This window comes from Schistocerca serialis, chromosome 3, assembly GCF_023864345.2.
Source record: "Schistocerca serialis cubense isolate TAMUIC-IGC-003099 chromosome 3, iqSchSeri2.2, whole genome shotgun sequence".
NCBI lineage: Eukaryota > Metazoa > Arthropoda > Insecta > Orthoptera > Acrididae > Schistocerca > Schistocerca serialis.
In genome coordinates this window covers 254,112,655-254,119,183 of record NC_064640.1, presented here as the reverse complement: position 1 = coordinate 254,119,183, position 6,529 = coordinate 254,112,655, and positions in this window count along the sequence as shown.

Sequence of the window (6,529 nt, the reverse complement as noted above, 5' to 3'; positions counted from 1 at the left end):
AGCTAATGTCCCCACCGTATTCCATCAGCACGGAAGCTACAAACCAATTATTGCAGCCACATTACCATCTGTTATAATTACTGGCTCTTTAAACACGTCCAACAGAGTTTCGCTTTCCGCTTTCCCTGTATGCAGTATAAATCTCGGACAGGGTGCCTCTTGAAACGCCAAACACTTCGGCTCCTTTGGTTACGTAAGCACCCACTATGCGAGTACCAACAATTTGCCCACGATCAAATTCACTAAGCTCCGACATAATTCACTCACAAATGCACAGAAACTGTTCTGACCACAACTTACACTTGCAACGTATTGAGGACATTACACAAGTGTCGTTCATGGTCAAATATATCAGCGCAGCCAAGCCTGCAGGCTTGGCTAGCATCTACATTAACGTTCAAGGATTCATTCCTCGCCGCCCGGTGTGGCCGGGCGGTTCTAGGCGCTTCAGTCTGGAACAGCGCGACCGCTACGGTCGCAGGTTCGAATCCTGCCTCGAGCATGGATGTGTGTGATGTCCTTAGGTTAGTTAGGTTTAAGTAGTTTTAAGTTCTAGGGGACTGATGACCTCAGATGTTAAGTCCCATAGTGCTCAGAGCCATTTGAACCATTCATTCCTCGCGGTGTTCCCATACTTTTGTGCAACCCCTGTAAGCTACCGCAGTATATCCGCAACACTCACCCACTAAGACAACAATCGTGTGAAAATGTAACTTCGGTCCGTTCCTGATATTCTAAACTCAAGAACGGTTCTCAAGTATATCAAATGCGGAGAGTGCGAATATTAAAATACCAGTTGCCAACTGCTGAAACGTTCGTAGCAAAGATCAAGAATACATTTCTCTCCACGAGAGCAGTCGACTTCACGAAATACTAGGAAGTGAGAGTTGGTTGGAAACAATGAGATAAATAAGGTAGATATTTGACAAGAAGTACAATTCATATCGGAAAGACAGAGTATAATCTCCTGTAGGTAGAGTGTCTTGTAACAACGATTAGAAACGTTAGCTCTTGCGAGATTCAAAATGAAAACGACTGAAGATTCATACGGACAAGAACAACGACCGGCGATGGACTTAAAGTAATAATCGGATTTATGTACTGGCTTCCATGTTCAGATACATTGGTCGTACAGTAATTCAAAGGTAGCCTGGTAACATACAAACTCTACATCTACATCTACATCTACATTGATACTCCGCAAGCCACCCAACGGTGTGTGGCGGAGGGCACTTTACGTGCCACTGTCATTACCTCCCTTTCTGTTCCAGTCGCGTATGGTTCGCGGGAAGAACGACTGTCTGAAAGCCTCCGTGCGCGCTCTAATCTCTCTAATTTTACATTCGTGATCTCCTCGGGAAGTATAAGTAGGGGGAAGCAATATATTCGATACCTCATCCAGAAACGCACCCTCTCGAAACCTGGCGAGCAAGCTACACCGCGATGCAGAGCGCCTCTCTTGCAGAGTCTGCCACTTGAGTTTATTAAACATCTCCGTAACGCTATCACGGTTACCAAATAACCCAGTGACGAAACGCGCCGCTCTTCTTTGGATCTTCTCTATCTCCTCCGTCAACCCGACCTGGTACGGATCCCACACTGATGAGCAATACTCAAGTATAGGTCGAACGAGAGTTTTGTAAGCAACCTCCTTTGTTGATGGACTACATTTTCTAAGCACTCTCCCAATGAATCTCAACCTGGTACCCGCCTTACCAACAATTAGTTTTATATGATCATTCCACTTCAAATCGTTCCGTACGCATACTCCCAGATATTTTACAGAAGTAACTGCTACCAGTGTTTGTTCCGCTATCATATAATCATACAATAAAGGATCCTTCTTTCTATGTATTCGCAATACATTACATTTGTCTATGTTAAGGGTCAGTTGCCACTCCCTGCACCAAGTGCCTATCCGCTGCAGATCTTCCTGTATTTCGCTACAATTTTCTAATGCAGCAACTTCTCTGTATACTACAGCATCATCCGCGAAAAGCCGCATGGAACTTCCGACACTATCTACTAAGTCATTTATATATATTGTGAAAAGCAATGGGCCCATAACACTCCCCTGTGGCACGCCAGAGGTTACTTTAACGTCTGTAGACGTCTCTCCATTGATAACAACATGCTGTGTTCTGTTTGCTAAAAACTCTTCAATCCATCCACACAGCTGGTCTGATATTCCGTAGGCTCTTACTTTGTTTATCAGGCGACAGTGCGGAACTGTATCGAACGCCTTCCGGAAGTCAAGAAAAATAGCATCTACCTGGGAGCCTGTATCTAATATTTTCTGGGTCTCATGAACAAATAAGGCGAGTTCGTGAAAGTCACCAAAGAAAGAAGAATTGGGGCATTGGTCACCAATATAAAAAATCAAGCAAGAAAACCAGGAGACTGTTTTTGGTAGGTTTGGTAGAAGTGTTAGAGTGTTTCTAACATCCTAGTTGAAAGGAAGATCTAGAAAATTTAAGTCAAACCTGACGAACGTAAAGAGTTGAGTTGTAATCTCAAAAACGTCGTAAATCACGTCCAATACATACCAAGCAAGATAGTAAAAAGAGATCAAAGCTCCACCTTGATTTAATAGTGCCATTCGGTTCATCTTTAAAAAAAAATTAAAAAAATAAGAAAGGAAAGGTATACTCTCGCTATAAAAAGAGGATGCAGAGGCCGGCCGCGGTGGTCTCGCGGTTCTAAGCGCGCAGTCATGAACCGCGCGACTGCTACGGTCGCAGGTTCGAATCCTGCCTCGGGTATGGATGTGTGTGATGTCCTTAGATTAGTTGGGTTTAAGCAGTTCTAAGTTCTAGGGGACTGATGACCACAGCTGTTAAGTCCCATAGTGCTCAGAGCCATTTTTTTGAGGATGCAGAGAAACTAAAAGAGAAAACTTAATGGCAGAGAGGGCACTGCGTAGAACCTAACGCAACTTCCTCATACCCTAGTGAATGGTACACTCCTGGAAATTGAAATAAGAACACCGTGAATTCATTGTCCCAGGAAGGGGAAACTTTATTGACACATTCCTGGGGTCAGATACATCACACGATCACACTGACAGGACCACAGGCACATAGACACAGGCAACAGAGCATGCACAATGTCGGCACTAGTACAGTGTATATCCACCTTTCGCAGCAATGCAGGCTGCTATTCTCCCATGGAGACGATCGTAGAGATGCTGGATGTAGTCCTGTGGAACGGCTTGCCATGCCATTTCCACCTGGCGCCTCAGTTGGACCAGCGTTCGTGCTGGACATGCAGACCGCGTGAGACGACGCTTCATCCAGTCCCAACCATGCTCAATGGGGGACATATCCGGAGATCTTGCTGGCCAGGGTAGTTGACTTACACTTTCTAGAGCACGTTGGGTGGCACGGGATACATGCGAACGTGCATTGTCCTGTTGGAACAGCAAGTTCCCTTGCCGGTCTAGGAATGGTAGAACGATGGGTTCGATGACGGTTTGGATGTACCGTGCACTATTCAGTGTCCCCTCGACGATCACCAATGGTGTACGGCCAGTGTAGGAGATCGCTCCCCACACCATGATGCCGGGTGTTGGCCCTGTGTGCCTCGGTCGTATGCAGTCCTGATTGTGGCGCTCACCTGCACGGCGCCAAACACGCATACGACCATCATTGGCACCAAGGCAGAAGCGACTCTCATCGCTGAAGACGACACGTCTCCATTCGTCCCTCCATTCAAGCCTGTCGCGACACCACTGGAGGCGGGCTGCACGATGTTGGGGCGTGAGCGGAAGACGGCCTAACGGTGTGCGGGACCGTAGCCCAGCTTCATGGAGACGGTTGCGAATGGTCCTCGCCGATACCCCAGGAGCAACAGTGTCCCTAATTTGCTGGGAAGTGGCGGTGCGGTCCCCTACGGCACTGCATAGGATCCTACGGTCTTGTTGGCGTGCATCCGTGCGTCGCTGCGGTCCGTCCCAGGTCGACGGGCACGTGCACCTTCCGCCGACCACTGGCGACAACATCGATGTACTGTGGAGACCTCACGCCCCACGTGTTGAGCAATTCGGCAGTACGTCCACCCGGCCTCCCGCATGCCCACTATACGCCCTCGCTCAAAGTCCGTCAACTGCACATACGGTTCACGTCCACGCTGTCGCGGCATGCTACCAGTGTTAAAGACTGCGATGGAGCTCCGTATGCCACGGCAAACTGGCTGACACTGACGGCGGCGGTGCACAAATGCTGCGCAGCTAGCGCCATTCGACGGCCAACACCGCGGTTCCTGGTGTGTCCGCTGTGCCGTGCGTGTGATCATTGCTTGTACAGCCCTCTCGCAGTGTCCGGAGCAAGTATGGTGGGTCTGACACACCGGTGTCAATGTGTTCTTTTTTCCATTTCCAGGAGTGTATATCAGATCGCTCACGCTACTGTTCTTTATTAATGGAAAATAATAACGGTAACAAAGAAAAAGGACGCTATAATATTATTCTATTACAAGATTAATGGTAAATTTCTACAGCTACCACCTTGCTTAAATATCCAGAATAATACTACGGAGATACTGTATTGTACATGAAATGTAAGAAACACTTGAAATTAGAAATGCGTGAAGTGAATCAAGCTCTTTGATTTGTTGGGAGAATTCAGGGAAGTGTGATCCACCTATAAAGCAAACTGCGTACCAGCCGGTGTGTGACCAGTTCTAGCATCATGGTCCAGTGTTTGGAGTGATTTTCAAGCAGACGTGACACCAGATGTCGAACGAATTCAGAGACAGGCAGTTAGGATAGTAGCAGGTATAGCCCGTACGAAACTGTAATGGATATTCTCATGGAAAAAAAAATCGGAACCTCCGGTATAACTACAACGTTGTGCTCGCGAAGTCTTTTTGGATGAATTTAGACAACCGGTATTCGAGGAAGGCAGAGCAATAATTCAGTTATTACCAACGGACATCACGCATAAGAGCCATGAGAATAAGACAAGAGAAATTAAGATGCGTGAAATGATGAAAGCTAGTGACCGGGCTATTACCCTGATTGAAGGTAGAATCAGTGCGACCTTTCTTCGCCACGGCACTGGGAGGGAAAGGGGGAGGGGGAGGTTGTAGGCCCATCGTTCAAATGGTTCAAATGGCTCTAAGCACTATGGGACTTAACATCTGAGGTCATCAGTCTCGTAGACTTAGAACTACTGAAACCTAACTAACCTAAGGACATCACACACATCCATGCCCGAGGCAGGATTCGAATCTGCGACCGTAGCAGCAGCGCGGTTCCAGACTGAAACGCCTAGAACCGATCGGCCACAGCGGCCGGCCAGGCCCGTCGTAGCAGCCGCCTTTTACCCCCATGAAAGATCCCTGGTGCTAATTTGATAGCAGGCTAAGTGGACATGGGGCTGTTCTGGAGGGAATGGGATGCGGAGAAATGCCCACCCCTATCTGGAATTCAACCCTGGACCTCCAAGGCTGTAGTCTATGAGTCTAGGGCCTCATCCACTAGACCATAACAGTAACGTTAGTACGTGTACTAAAGCGTAAAGACAATTTTCCCTCGCCCATGCACTGAAGGAACAGAGCAAAGTCGCTAATCTCATCACCAAGTACCCTCCGCCAAAACTGTTTACGGACTATGTACGTAAAAGTAGAAACAGTCTCATTTTGTAGTGTTGTACGTGGTCTCCTTTACAGATTCTCCAAATAAATCGAAGTCGTCTGAATTTCATTGCCACTGACGATTTTATACACTTATTGATACACGAGCAGTCCTATAGCGTCTTCTTGAGACACTTCTGGTGTTGAGCTGCTTTGTGGCGAATGCTTGTAGTTCTCGGTCACATACTGCATTCCATCTATCAAACATAATTCAAGACAATAAGATACAATGGTGTCCAAACTTAAAGCAACAAACGGAAATTTTGCAAGATTGCGTTTATTTTGCCACAAAACAGTATAAACAGGCGATAGTAAAGTAGAAACAATCTAAAGAATACAGAACATAATCAATTACAACATGCATAACGGTAGAAAAAAATGTTCTTTGTTTATTTTTCCAACTTGACGGATTTGCACACACGTTCTGACACCTGTTTAATGTGCTCAGTATGGGTTGTGACTACCTGTGGCACCAATAAAGGCCTGACAATGACGGGACTTGCCGTGAATGATGTCATCAATCTAATGTTGAGGCAATAACGCCTATACTTCCAGCAAAGTTGCTCGCAAGATCTGGACAGTGTTTGGTGGATGCTGACGTGAGACAAGCCGTCTCCCTAGTGCATCCCAGACATGCTCTATGGGATTCAAATCAGGAGAGCGAGCAGGCCACGCCATGCGTGCAATGTCTTCCGTTTCCTAAAAAACATCAACCAGACATACTCCGTGAGGTAGAGCATTATCGTCCAATAATACGAATTCTGGGACCACAGCACCTCGCAACAACCGCGCATGAGATCCCAAGACCTCCTCACGGTACCTCACAGCAATTCAATCTTGCTGATTCACCCGTACAATTTCACGAAGAGGTGTTCGAGCAGTCAACATAATTCCT